Here is a 13,357-nt window from a genome sequence, read left to right as displayed (position 1 = left end):
CAACCGTCCGGGCGGACCGGCCCCTCTCTGCAAACACTATTGCAAGCACTCTGGCGAGCTTCTTGGGACCCCCAACCACTAGAGATCCTTCTCCCTCTCCCCTCCGTCCCAATTTCTAAGATGGCCACCGGATCCACACGGTTCGCATAGAGAGGATCAGCAGAGCTTCAGAAGACCAGCGGCGGCTAGAGAAGGTAGAGCGGATGTGGGAATCCCCCCCTCTTCCCCCCCCTCGGAGAGGCTTGCAGGCCAAAACACCCAAAAAACTATAGAAGGAAGAAAGATATACAGTACTTTACGTAGAATCTATGCTTACTACCCCTCTCTCCACCCAGGGCCCCTGTTGCTTTTGGTTCAGAATTGACTCCCTCCCGGATAAGAGACGGCTATTTACCCTGCCCAACGGTGGGCTCCGCTCTGATCGGCCTACTGCAATCTCGAAGAGAAGCCTGGGAAAATTGAATGTTGAGATCCCTGCTGCCTAGGTAGCTGGGATGTATAGGGAGTTGAGTTGATTCGCTCCCGGAGGGATCCCTTGAGACACACCGGCCAGCTCCCATCTCCGCAGTTATTCTGCTCTCAAATTAATCATCTGGACCCCTCCAGAAAGAGTCAATACTGCTCCCTCCTCATCCCCCTCCCACCCCCCCGATGGTTGGTTGTTCTCCTTGTTTTCCCTTCCTTTTTGATAAGTACTCAAAAATGAGGCCGGCAGCCCGAGAGATTCTGTTAGATAATTACAGAGACAAAGTTGCTTAAGTCTACAATTCCCACTAGAAAATAAAGCCTTCCTGTGGATACTATTTAACCTAACGATAGGCATATCAGATTGCATATTCTAAAAAATTGTATGATCTATGGAAATCTGAATGTGCACCAAGGGGCATGAAACCAAGGGGCATGTGCAATTTGGCACCTCTGGCCCTGGTTCCCTCAATGCCACCCGTGGTGACAGGCTCCTGCCAGTCTGGTGGGGCAAATGGAAATGCAAAGAGCGTCCATCGATCTCAGGACGTGGATACTTGAATCCTTCCATCCTGTCCAAATGGTATTGACACCTCAGACATCCTCTGGGGCTTTCATCTCCAGATGTCCTGCCAGACCTACTGGCACCAATTTGTAGTCCCAGTTGCCTGTCAGAGCATTGGTTCTGAAAATCCCAGCTCATTTCTGTGCATAAGCGTATAGGGTTTAAAACACACAATTTAATAAAATATACACGTTAAAAAATATCCTCAGTCTGTGGGTTATGGGAAATTGAATAAGAAGCTACACGTTATTTCTTATTAGTCATATTCCCCACACTCTATACAATAAACTTAGGACTGGGCCTTTAAAAGTCCCCTGATAAACTTATACATGATTGGAGTACCCCCAGAACCTCTAAGCAGGTTCTGGGTTACCTGTACACTAACTCTGTATCCCCCCTAACCTGGTCTGATGATCGCTGGTCTTCTGTTCCTCCCTCTACATTGGGTGAAGAGTGACGATTCCAGCTTTCCCCCTGTGTGGTAACCCCACTTATCCATTGTCTGATTTTATATACTCTGATGTACGCAGAACTTATTATCTTTTAGTAAAATTAACTTTTTATATTGTACTTCACTATGTGCGTGTTACGCCGATGCTCGCCACAAACCGGGACCGGACTGCGTGGCTGAGGTGGGGTTACATTATCACCGACCTTAGTCCGCGCAGACTGATCCGGAGTGCGCAGTTCGTAGTCGTACATCGCAGGGTCAGGATTGGAGAAGGCAGCATCGTCGTTATTGAAGCCAAAGTCGGGGTAGGAGAAGACAGGACAATCGATGGCCGAAGCAGGGTCAGGATAGTAGACATCCGGGTGGTCGTAGTCGTAGCAAGGAATCGGCAACAAGCAGACAGGAGTTCCCCGCTTCAGCTTAAGAGCGTGAGCGCGGGAGTGGCTTCTGCGCGAGGAGCGGCCTGGGCCCATGACGCCGATCTCAGCAGGAGGAGACAGCAGGCTGGCCGAAGTTCACCGCAGGGCAGCGTCGGGGAGAACCAACGCTTCAGCGCAGAAGTCCAAGGCAGGCCACTGCAAGGGGATAGCAGCAGGCTGCAGGAAAGGAAGGGTAGCCACTCCTAGGAGGGAATGCAGCAGGTACCGGTGCTGGCAACACGCTTCAGCACAGGAGAAAGAACAGGCCTCTGGATACTCAGGAACTTGGAAGGTAAGAACGCTAGGAGAGAGGCCTGGGGCGGTTTGTGGCAGAGACAGTAACGTCCAGGTAGGAGATTATGCTCGGCACTGTTTCAGTGCCAACGCCCAGGATATAAAGGGCGGAGATCCAATCACAGGAGGAGGGTGTGTGAATATTCCTCCAATGATGTAGCACAGGGCAGAAGCTGCAATGAAAGCAGCACATGTGCCATAGATTGCCAGAGGAAACTTTTGCAACTGCAGAAGTCTGCAAAAGTTATAATCAAAGCCTGGAGTGGATTCCTTACAGTATCCCCCCCCCCCCCTTCAGGTGAGAACTCCGGACGAACAGGGTCCATCACAGATTTGGGGGACTTGGAGTTGTTTCTAAACCTCCTTAGGCGAGAGGTGGCGTTGAAAGCCCACGATTTGTTGGGATTCTTTACAGTACCCCCACCACTGGGTGAGAAGCCTGGGTGGACAGGACCATTTCATAGGTCTGGGAGACATCGAGTTGTTCCTGAAGTGTCTCAGGCGAGATTTAGGTCCAAAATCCAGGTGTACATTGGCGAGTGCCGCAAAGGACAATGGTGGCACTGCGGTTTTTGGTACATGGGCAATGGGACCAGGGGACTCCAGAATAGGGACATCAGAAGGGCCGCAGCCAGGTATCCGGTGCATAGTAATAATCCAAGAATACGGGACACAGGACACTGATTGTTGGACAAAAATGACATTGGGGAATTCGGGGCAGACAATGGCCTTGGTGGAATCAGCATGTAAGAAGTTGCGAGAGTCTTTAGCTCCCAAGGAATTCAGGGTGGTGGTTAGCGAGGGTATAGGGCGGGCGGGTTCACTGCAAGATATTGGAGCAGTAGTCTTGATACGAACCAGGCTTGTAATCCCAAGCAATTTGAGAGAGCTGGTAGTAGTGTTTACGTAATTGTTGGTTGTGGTACATGCAGTTGCAGGATCCGCCTCCTTTGGCCTCTGAAATTTGGGGGATATCAAATCCAAAGTTATGGTCTTGGCGAAGGGCATAGTAAGCATCATGGAGACAGTAAGGGACAGCACGTCCAAACCCATAGTGGGGCCATCAAGAACAGGGATGGACGCCTCAGGCAAAGCAACGAGGTCCAGCATGAGTGTCCTCGTCCTAGAGAATGAAGACATGCAATCCAGAAAGGGCACTTCAGACACCGCACAGAAACCTGCGAGTACAGACTCTGTTTGAAAGGTGAGAAAACAGATCTTATCCGAGAAAGCAGGAAGTCGGGTAAACGGTGTAACAGGCTTAGGAATAGAAGTCTTGGGGTTAATGCTGGGTACCTCCAACACAGAGAAGGAAAACAGTGAACTAGAGCTTGGCTTAGGGGTGGAGGTCCCAGGTACCCAGGTCTCCCATGATACTGTGGGAGAAGCAATGCGAAATATTACTGTTTTAAACATAGGGTTCTTAACATCGGTAGTTCCAGGCACCTCCCTGAGAGGTAACCCTAGTTTTGCGACAGGACAGTCAATAGTAAGTACCCCAAGTATTGTGGCAGACACAGAGAAATACAAGTCCATCTTAAAGACGGGTTTTTTTGAAAAAAGGGACACAGCGGGTATTACTGAAAGTTCCAAATGCGATACCCCAGAGTTCGTGGTAGTAGACATACAGGCAGTAGTGGATACCCCGAATACTGTGGGCGAATCAGCGTGAAACAGTATTATTAAAGGAGTGGGCATCCCAGACTTAAAGTCATCTTTAATCATCCCGGAGGCTGTGGCATGATCCGTGAAAGAAGCTGTGGTAGACTCTTCAATAGAAACAAGGGACATCTTGCTAGTCACTGAAGTGGGTGATTGAGAACCAGCAGGAACTGAACTAGCTACTGTAATGAAATCAGATAGCATTGCGCTTGTTTCAGAATTGGATCCCTGAGAATCCCTAGTGAGGGCATCAGACTCCATGGGAAACTCAGTGACAGGGGTCTTGGAACCAATTAAAGGAATTGCAGGTATCACAGACTTAATAGGAGAAATACCTTGCAAAACAGAAATTTTAGTAAAGGTGATAGGCATAACAAATAGGAAAAACAGAAGTAAGCTAGAGAAGGTTGCTTCTACAACAGAAGATTTGGAAGCGGCAGAGCATAACTCAGCGGCTGCTGGAGAACTTTTAGCTACAGTGAGAAGGGACTGCAGGTTTACAAAATCAGGGATAAGGGAAGGTTCAAACTTGAAAACCTGATCCTCCAAATAGGAGGTCCCTAACTTTAATTGTACTAAGGGAGCAACAGCAGATACGCTGATCACAGAAGGGGTCACTTGGAAAGGGACATAATATGTACTGTTCGCTTTAAACCCTAGGATTTGAGAAGAGGAGAACACAGACAGTGCAAATGGGGCAACCACGACTGTGCTGGTCTCTGAAGTGGGTATTTGGGAAAGAGTGTCTGGGACATCAGAAACGACAACAGATTCCACGAAAAGGGGTCTATGCTCAGAAGCAGGGGTCTCAGCTCTCTGAGTGACAGACGGGGTCAGCGAAATACCTAGAAGTAGGGATTCTGCGAACAGGTTTAGAGAAACAAACGGCTCCAGAATACTCTTAACTGGAGCCAGTATTATTGCCGAAAGTTATGGGGACGTAGCCCCGAGAATTTTAGCTGAGTCAGGGGACATAAGGGGTTCATCCTCTGAGGCTAAGGAGGTGTCCCTGACTGACGGACTACAGGGATTTACCAAGGGAGGTTCATACACTGGCGACACACTTTATTCGAGCTCGGCTAGTCCCACGAATTCGGGTATACCTGGGTGTATTGAGGTTTGTGACTGTTTTCTGCCCGAGTGCATTGGGTTATTTTCTAGGCAGGGATTGAAGCATTTTATTCCCGCTGGCTGCAATACTGCACAGTATATATATATATACTGCATTACAATTCATGAATTTATGCCATCTGGTAGACACGCGAAGCATTGCAGCCTATTAAATCCTAATCATTATCATTTAACAGATCAGCCGCCCGTCAGCCAGGCATGAACCCAGGCTGGGAAGGCAAACGCAACGGGGCTTGTCAGAGGTGAGGAGCGGCGCATTCCAGGTATCTGCCAGGTACATACTGGGTATTTGCTCGAATAAAGTGTGTCGGTGCAGTAGGGCTGACCTGTAGGGGTTAACATTGGAAAAACCTCAAGGGTTAAATTACTCTGTACCTGAGAATCAGGGAAAGGAGAAAATTTAAACAACTTACCGTAATTTTCTTTTCCTGGAACCATGGCAGTGGGCACCATTGGGTTAATCCCTTCTCACTCTAGGTAGGACAGGAAGTAGACTTTTGCAGGTAGACCATATAAGGCCCCTCCCTCTACCTGCACACCAGTCTTACGTTTCTTCCATAGCTGAAAATATATAATTGATAGGCATTAGACATACATAGGGAGGGTAACTATGTGCCCACTGCCATGGTTCCAGGAAAAGAAAATTACGGTAAGTTGTTTAAATTTTCTCCTTTCCTGATCACCCTGGCAGTGGGCACCATTGGGACATACCCAAGCAGTGCAAATTTTTAGGGAGGGATACATCAGATTAGACAACACCAGTTTAATGTCTTATCAGTTCAACCTTTATTAATACCCTTTACACTTTATTTCACTAGTTTCTAAGACTCTACGTCCAAAGCTTGCGTCAGCTGATGATTGTACGTCTAGTCTGTAGTATTTCAGAAATGTATTGAATGAGGACCAGACAGCTGCTTTACATATCTGCCCTGGTGTGGCTTGGGCTTTGAATGCCCATGAAGTAGCCATGGCCCTTGTAGAATGGGCCTTCACGTTCAAAGGTTTATCTTGTCCTTTGCTTTCATAAGCTCTTTTGATACAAGACACAACCCACTGTGCAATTGTAGTCTTTGATGCCGCTTGTCCCTTCTTTGGTCCCTCTGGGATGACAAATAATTTGTCAGACTTTCGGATATCTCTCATCCTTTCTAGGTACACCTTAAGACATCTTACCACATCCAATTTGTGTAACCTTTCCTCTTTCTCATTTTTTGGTTCTGGACAAAATGACGGGATCACAATCTCCTGACTCATGTGGAACTGTGATACCACCTTTGGCAGGAATTGATGTATCGGTCTAAGAACTGCCTTGTCTTGATGTATGATTAGGAATGGCTCCTTAGCAGATAGCGCCTGTAGTTCTCCCACTCTCCTTGCCGAGGTGATTGCTATCAGAAACGCCATTTTCCAAGACAACCATTTTAGGCCAATGTCCTGTATTGGTTCAAACGGAGCTGCTGTTAATACATCCAAGACTAACGACAAGTCCCATGTAGGTACTCTGTTCTTAATTTGAGGTTTTAACCTTTTAACTGCTTGAAAGAACCTGATTATCAGTCTTTCTACTGCCAGATTTCTTTCCAACAAAGCTGATAGTGCCGACACTTGTACTTTTAATGAGCTGAGACTGAGACCTTTCTCAAATCCTTTATGCAGGAATTCCACTATAGATACAATTTTTGGTGAAAGGAAATTTTCTCTCTCTTTTTCACACCAATCATAAAAGCAGAGCCAGATTCTATGGTATACTCTTGATGTGGAACTTTTCCTTGCTTGTAAGAGGGTTTGAATTGTTTTCTCTGAACAACCCTTCAGTCTCAATGTCTCCCGCTCAATCGCCATGCCGTCAAAGCCCATTGTTTGGTATTTGGATGGCTTATTGGCCCCTGTTGCATCAGGCCTTTTTGATCTGGTATGTGCCATGGTGTATCCACTGCCATATTTACCAGGTGTGTAAACCAAAGCCTTCTTGGCCAGTATGGTGCTATGAATATCACCTCTGCTCTCTCTTCTCTGATTTTCCTGATTGTTTTTGGAATCAGAGGAATTGGAGGGAACAGGTATCCCAATTTGAAGTCCCATTTGAGACTGAGAGCATCTGTAGCTTGTGCGCTTGGGTGAAATTGTCTGGAACAATAGTTCCTTACTTTGCGATTCTGGTGTGTCGCCATCAGATCGATGTCTGGTTGACCCCATCGCTCTACCAGGTCTTGGAATACTCCTGGATTTAACGCCCATTCTCCTGGGTGAATGATATTGCGACTTAGAAAGTCTGCTGTGACATTTTCTAGTCCTGGGATATGTCTGGCTGTGATATCCGACAAGTGGCACTCTGCCCAACCGAGTATTTCTGCTGTGAGCTTCATCAGCTTTCTGCTCCTGGTTCCTCCTTGTTTGGCTATATATTTGACCACAGAGCTGTTGTCTGATTCTATCTTTATACAGCCACCTCTTATTTTGTCCTGGAAAACTTCTAGGGCCTTTTGTACTGCTTTAATTCCAGCAGATTTGATGGTAAGTGGTTTACCTGATTTCCCCAGGTTCCTTGCACCACTTCTTCTCCCATCTGAGACACCCCAACCTGTCTTGCTCGCCTCTGTTGTAATTTTTAACCAGTGCACAGGTTGTAGCGTTTTCCCTTTGACCAGGTTTCGGGTATCTTCCCACCATTTTAACTCTTGTTTTGTTTGTGGGTGTAACAAGATTCTCTGTCTTGTGTCTTTGTGATTCCCGTTCTATTGTTGCAGAAAATTGTTTTGCAGTGGTCTCATATGCAACGCTGCCCACTTTGTGACGCTTAATGTTGAAGCGAATTTCCCCAGGAGTCTCATGCATTCTTCTGCAGAAGTCCTGGTAGCTTTTCTGAGCCTCCTTGTTCGTATGGCTATGTCTTGCCTCTTTGCCTCTGGCAATCTCACTCCCAGAAATCTTAAGAGCTGAGTGGGTACCCAATGCTCTTGTCTCTGTTTATTAACCAACCGTGATGTTCTAGGAAGGTTATTACCATTTTCTGGTCTTGTTGGAGTTTCCCCCCATCCTTTGATTTTACCAGGATGTCGTCCAGGTAAGGGTATATCTCTACCCCCCTTTTTCTCATCTCTGCCCCTAGAGGGGCTAGAACCTTTGTAAACGACCTTGGGGAAGTTGCCAGACCAAATGGTAGTGCTGTGTATTGATAATACTCTTGATTTACTGCAAACCTTAGGAATCTTTGATGCCCTTTTGCTATTGGTACATGTAAATAAGCGTCTTTTAAGTCTATCGCCACCATCCAGTCTCCTGGTTGTACCTCTTATATAATCAGATTTACAGACACCATCTTGAACTTTCTTATCTTCAAGAATGAATTTACCTTTCTTAGGTCTAGGATTGCTCTGTAATCCCCTGTAGGCATCTTTACGAAAATTATTCTGGAAAAAATTCCGCTTCCTCTTACCTTTTCTATTACTTCTGCCTGTAGTAATTTCCTTAAAGCCGTATTCCTATAACAGCTGGATTCTCAGAAGCTGAACACCTCTTTATCTTGATTTTATTCATCTGTTGGAGACTGAATCTCCTGGCTCTGTCCTGATGCCTTTGTTATTATTGCATCTAGTTTGCTGCCGAATAGGAATTCACCTTCAAATGGTAATGTACATAAGGTGTTCTTTGATGCTGTGTCAGCCATCCACTGTCTGAGCCATAAAGCTCTTCTTGCTGATACCGCTAGTGCCATAGACTTGGCTGCTATTTTTACTGCATCCAATGAGGCTTCTGCTATGTAATCAGTTGCCCATTTCACCACTGACAACGCCTTAAGAGTAGTACTTCTTTTACACCTTTGTCTATTGATGTAATTGCTATGACTGGTTTGTAGGTTGTTCCTGCCGTAACATATGCTTTTTTTAATGCATAATCCATCCCTCTAAGGGGATTCTGGTCTTTTTTTACTATTCTAGAAATAGCAACATCCACCTTTGGGCTAACCTCCCCATTTCTCACCTCTTCTCGTGGGAATGGATACATCTTCCCAAACCTTTTAGGCGTAATACTCCGGCGTCTGGTTGCGCCAACTCCACCTGAATGAGGTGCTTAATTACTTGATGGATAGTAAAGACTCTACCTTTTAAAGCAACAGCAGTAATAGCAGTAGTAGTACTAGTAGTACTAGTAGCAGTAGTAGCAATAGTAGCAATAGTAGCAATAGTAGCAATAGTAGCAGTAGTAGCAGTAGTAGCAGTAGTAGCAGTAGTAGCCGTAGTAGCCGTAGTAGCTGTAGTAGCACGCCTAACCTGTCAAAGCAGGCCAGTACAGAACTCTTGAAGCAGCCAGGACACTTTTTTTTTTTTTTTTTAAATTTCAGAGGTGCCTGTTTTTAACCTCCTCCTGTTTGGATTCGATCCCACAACTTCTTCCAAGTATCAGCTCAAACACTGCACAACCCAACTCTGTGAGCCACAAGATCATCATTGTGTTAACTCCTAAATGTCTTCAGTTCCAAAACCTGTATCATGGCTTTGATGAGTGGATCCACCCTTTCTACATCAATTTCAGATTATTCCTGAATATCTTGATCTGCTGAATCCATTTCATTCTCTGACACCTGAAACAATCACTTTCAGACCCATATGATGAAAAACCTTTCCCCTTATCCAGACTGGTCTGGGATATAGATCTTTCCTGCGCAGGGTTAACAGCTTGCTGCACTGCCGCATCAACTCTCTGTTTAACAGCCTCCTTCATCAATAAAGAAAGTGCTCATTTGTTCACTGGTATCACCTGCAGGTGTTTTAAGACACTCTTCACATAATTACTTCCCTATTAGGGCTGGTTTCTCACAAGCTGAACACCATTTAGTTTCTTAGCAACCTTCATTTATGTTGCAGGGATTCCCCCGTCCCTTTTGAAGATCCTGCTTCTGGGAGGGTAACCACTGAACTAATTTATAAAAACAAAATAAATGCTAAACATACACCCTAATGTATATATATATACCATCTCTCTTTTCCCATTGTAGAACTAAACTAAGCACTCGCCTAGTCTTGGGACTGATGTTTTGGGTGTTTCCATTTTTGCATCCATATCCAGCACTTGGCTTCTCCCTGCTGAGCGTTCCATGCTGCAGCTTCACTCACACATACATCGTGTGGCCGTCGCATTCATGACGTCATCAAGTGCTCGTGCTCGTGCACCCGCACGGCTCGCGTGTCCGTGCACGCACTTGCCGGCCTGCACGCGCGCGCTCCCGAGCGGCTACGTGCCCTGTACCCTTCTCCGCAGTATCCTTGATACACTTGCGGTCCTCTGAACCTCCTAGGTTCACCGCGGATTCCTGGGGTAGTACCGCCGCGTTGTTACGCTGTTGCGGTCTGCAGAGCTCCTTCGCTCGCAGCTATTGCTGCTCCCCCTTCCGCGTGTGGCGGGCTGCCGGGTACCTTACCGCAGCGTTCAGGCGCTTATGCGGTGAGTCTGGGCCTCCATGGGTCCCTGCTGCAGCTGTTGTGCGCCTCGATCCTGGGCATTGCACTAAGCTTTTGCGCTGCAGCTCTTTCCCCCCACCCAACAGGGGTACCCCCGACTCTAAGGGGTCTCCGACTTGCCCCCCGCAGGGCGCACCGCGGAGCTTCAGGGCAGAGAGGGTGAGACCCTGGTTAACTTCACAAAGTGCAGTAGGTGAGCCCTGTTAAAAAATAACAAATCCTACACCTAGCTGTGAGGACAGGAAAAAGACTGGTGTGCAGGTAGAGGGAGGGGCCTTATATGGTCTACCTGCAAAAGTCTACTTCCTGTCCTACCTAGAGTGAGAAGGGATTAACCCAATGGTGCCCACTGCCAGGGTGATCAGGAAATAGAAGCTAATCTCCGAGAGTGGGGTCATAGGGGGTTCTGCCTCTTGCCCTAGGGACCTAACATTAAACTGCGGAATACTAGGGTTAGCAGTAGGGACCTCACAGAGCAGACTAGCAGGGGTTAAAACAGAAAAAACCTCGGGAACAGAGCTTAGAATTTTTGGGTTAGAAAAAGAGGGCAAACAGGATTCATTCTCTGGTGCTAGGGAAGACACACTGACCTGGGGAATGCAGGGATTTACAGTGGGGGACTCATAGGCCTGACTAGTAGGGGTTAAGACCGGAATAACCTCAGGGACAGAATTTAGGGAGGTTAACTCAGGATTAGGGAGCGTAGCAGCTTCTTCCTTAGTGGGCAGCGACAGAGAGATGGTTTGGCCATTCTTAGGAGAGGGAGGTATCCCCACAGGTTTAGCAACAGGACTGGCAGCATAGGAGATCTGCCAAGCAGCAGCGTAGCTGGCAAGGAGGGGGTCCTGTTCTTTTATGCAAATGTCAAGTGTTAAGGAAAGTACATGGAGTATATCCTGATATTGATCCAACATGAGGAGGGCGCCCTGTTGTACTAGATGAATGTCCAGTGATGAGGCCAGGGCATAGAGTGCCTCTTGGGCGTCGGCCAGTTCCATAGGGTACACGTTATCCCAGGTTAAAGGGGAATCAGGGGAGCGAATACAAGCGGCCAGAGACCGTTTTAAGTCCTGGATGCAGCAAGCCTTAAGAAAGAGATCACAACGGCATTGTCTTTGCAAAGGGGTTAAACCTTCATACGTATACAGGTCTTCAATCAAGGCTATTATTTCACACAGATACTGGCCTTCATAGTGGGACTGGTACGCAGGCCGGGACATAACTTCAGTTGGAAAATTGCCTACCCCCGCCACGGCGCGGTCCGGTTTTTGTTGGCTGAGCATACAGTTACGCCGATGCTCGCCACAAACCGGGACCGGACCGCGGGGCTGAGGTGGGGTTACATTATCACCGACCTTAGTCCGCGCAGACTGATCCGGAGTGCGCAGTTCGTAGTCGTACGTCGCAGGGTCAGGATTGGAGAAGGCAGCATCGTCGTTATTGAAGCCAAAGTCGGGGTAGGAGAAGACAGGACAATCGATGGCCGAAGCAGGGTCAGGATAGAAGACATCCGGGTGGTCGTAGTCGTAGCAAGGAATCGGCAACAAGCAGACAGGAGTTCCCCGCTTCAGCTTAGGAGCGTGAGCGCGGGAGTGGCCTCTGCGCGAGGAGCGGCCTCTGCGCGAGGAGCGGCCTCGGCCCATGACGCCGATCTCAGCAGGAGGAGACAGCAGGCTGGCCGAAGTTCACCGCAGGGCAGCGTCGGGGAGAACCAACGCTTCAGCACAGAAGTCCAAGGCAGGCCACTGCAAGGGGATAGCAGCAGGCCGCAGGAAAGGAAGGGTAGCCACTGCTAGGAGGGAATGCAGCAGGTACCGGTGCTGGCAACACGCTTCAGCACAGGAGAAAGAACAGGCCTCTGGATACTCAGGAACTTGGAAGGTAAGAACGCTAGGAGAGAGGCCTGGGGCGGTTTGTGGCAGAGACAGTAACGTCCAGGTAGGAGATTATGCTCGGCACTGTTTCAGTGCCAACGCCCAGGATATAAAGGGCGGAGATCCAATCACAGGAGGAGGGTGTGTGAGTATTCCTCCAATGATGTAGCACAGGGCAGAAGCTGCAATGAAAGCAGCACATGTGCCATAGATTGCCAGAGGAAACTTTTGCAACTGCAGAAGTCTGCAAAAGTTATAATCAAAGCCAAGAGTGGATTCCTTACAGTGCGTTGTGCGCCTTGTTCTTTTTTTGTTTCTCTAGTTCTAGGGGTGTCGAGTCACCCCCCAAGAAAGGCTGCAGACGCACTACTAGTGCACTTACACTTATAAGGTCAACAATATTGTTTATTGCACATTGTATTCACTATTGTGTGTTATACCACGTATTAGCTGCGCACTTTCACTTTTTTGTATTATTCGAGAATAGGCTACTTTCTGATTACCAAAAACATTTTCCACGCAGTCTCCCGCTCAGGTATTGGTTCGATTACATGATCTGCAATGCGCCTATCGATTTCACCCTCACCCCTCCTTTTGTTAAAAGTAAAGTGTTTCATTGGAGACTGAATGAATCTTTGTTAAACTACCCCGATGTTGCAAATAAAATCAAATTATCCCTGAACGAATACTTTAGTATAAATAAAGGATCTGTTTCGGAGCCCTCAATGCTCTGGGAAGCTATCTGCTCTTTGGTGAACTTCATGGGCAGCGATGTTCTTTTTAGAGAACAGTAGTTTCCTCCTGGATATCCTTCCATGAACACCATTCATGTTCAGTCTTTTTCTGATAGTTGAGTCATGAACACTCACCCAAGGTGAGAGTGATCTGCAGATCCTAAGATGTTACTCTGAGGTTCTTTGTAACTTCCTGGATGATTTCCCGGTTTGTTCTTGGAGAGATTTTGTCTGTCAGTGGATTGGTGGAGCCCTAAATCCTTAGAAATGGTTTGTAACCCTTTCTAGACTGATGAGCATCCA

Source organism: Ascaphus truei, chromosome 2, assembly GCF_040206685.1.
Source record: "Ascaphus truei isolate aAscTru1 chromosome 2, aAscTru1.hap1, whole genome shotgun sequence".
NCBI classification, from domain to species: Eukaryota; Metazoa; Chordata; class Amphibia; order Anura; family Ascaphidae; genus Ascaphus; species Ascaphus truei.
This window is presented reverse-complemented; position numbering follows the sequence as displayed.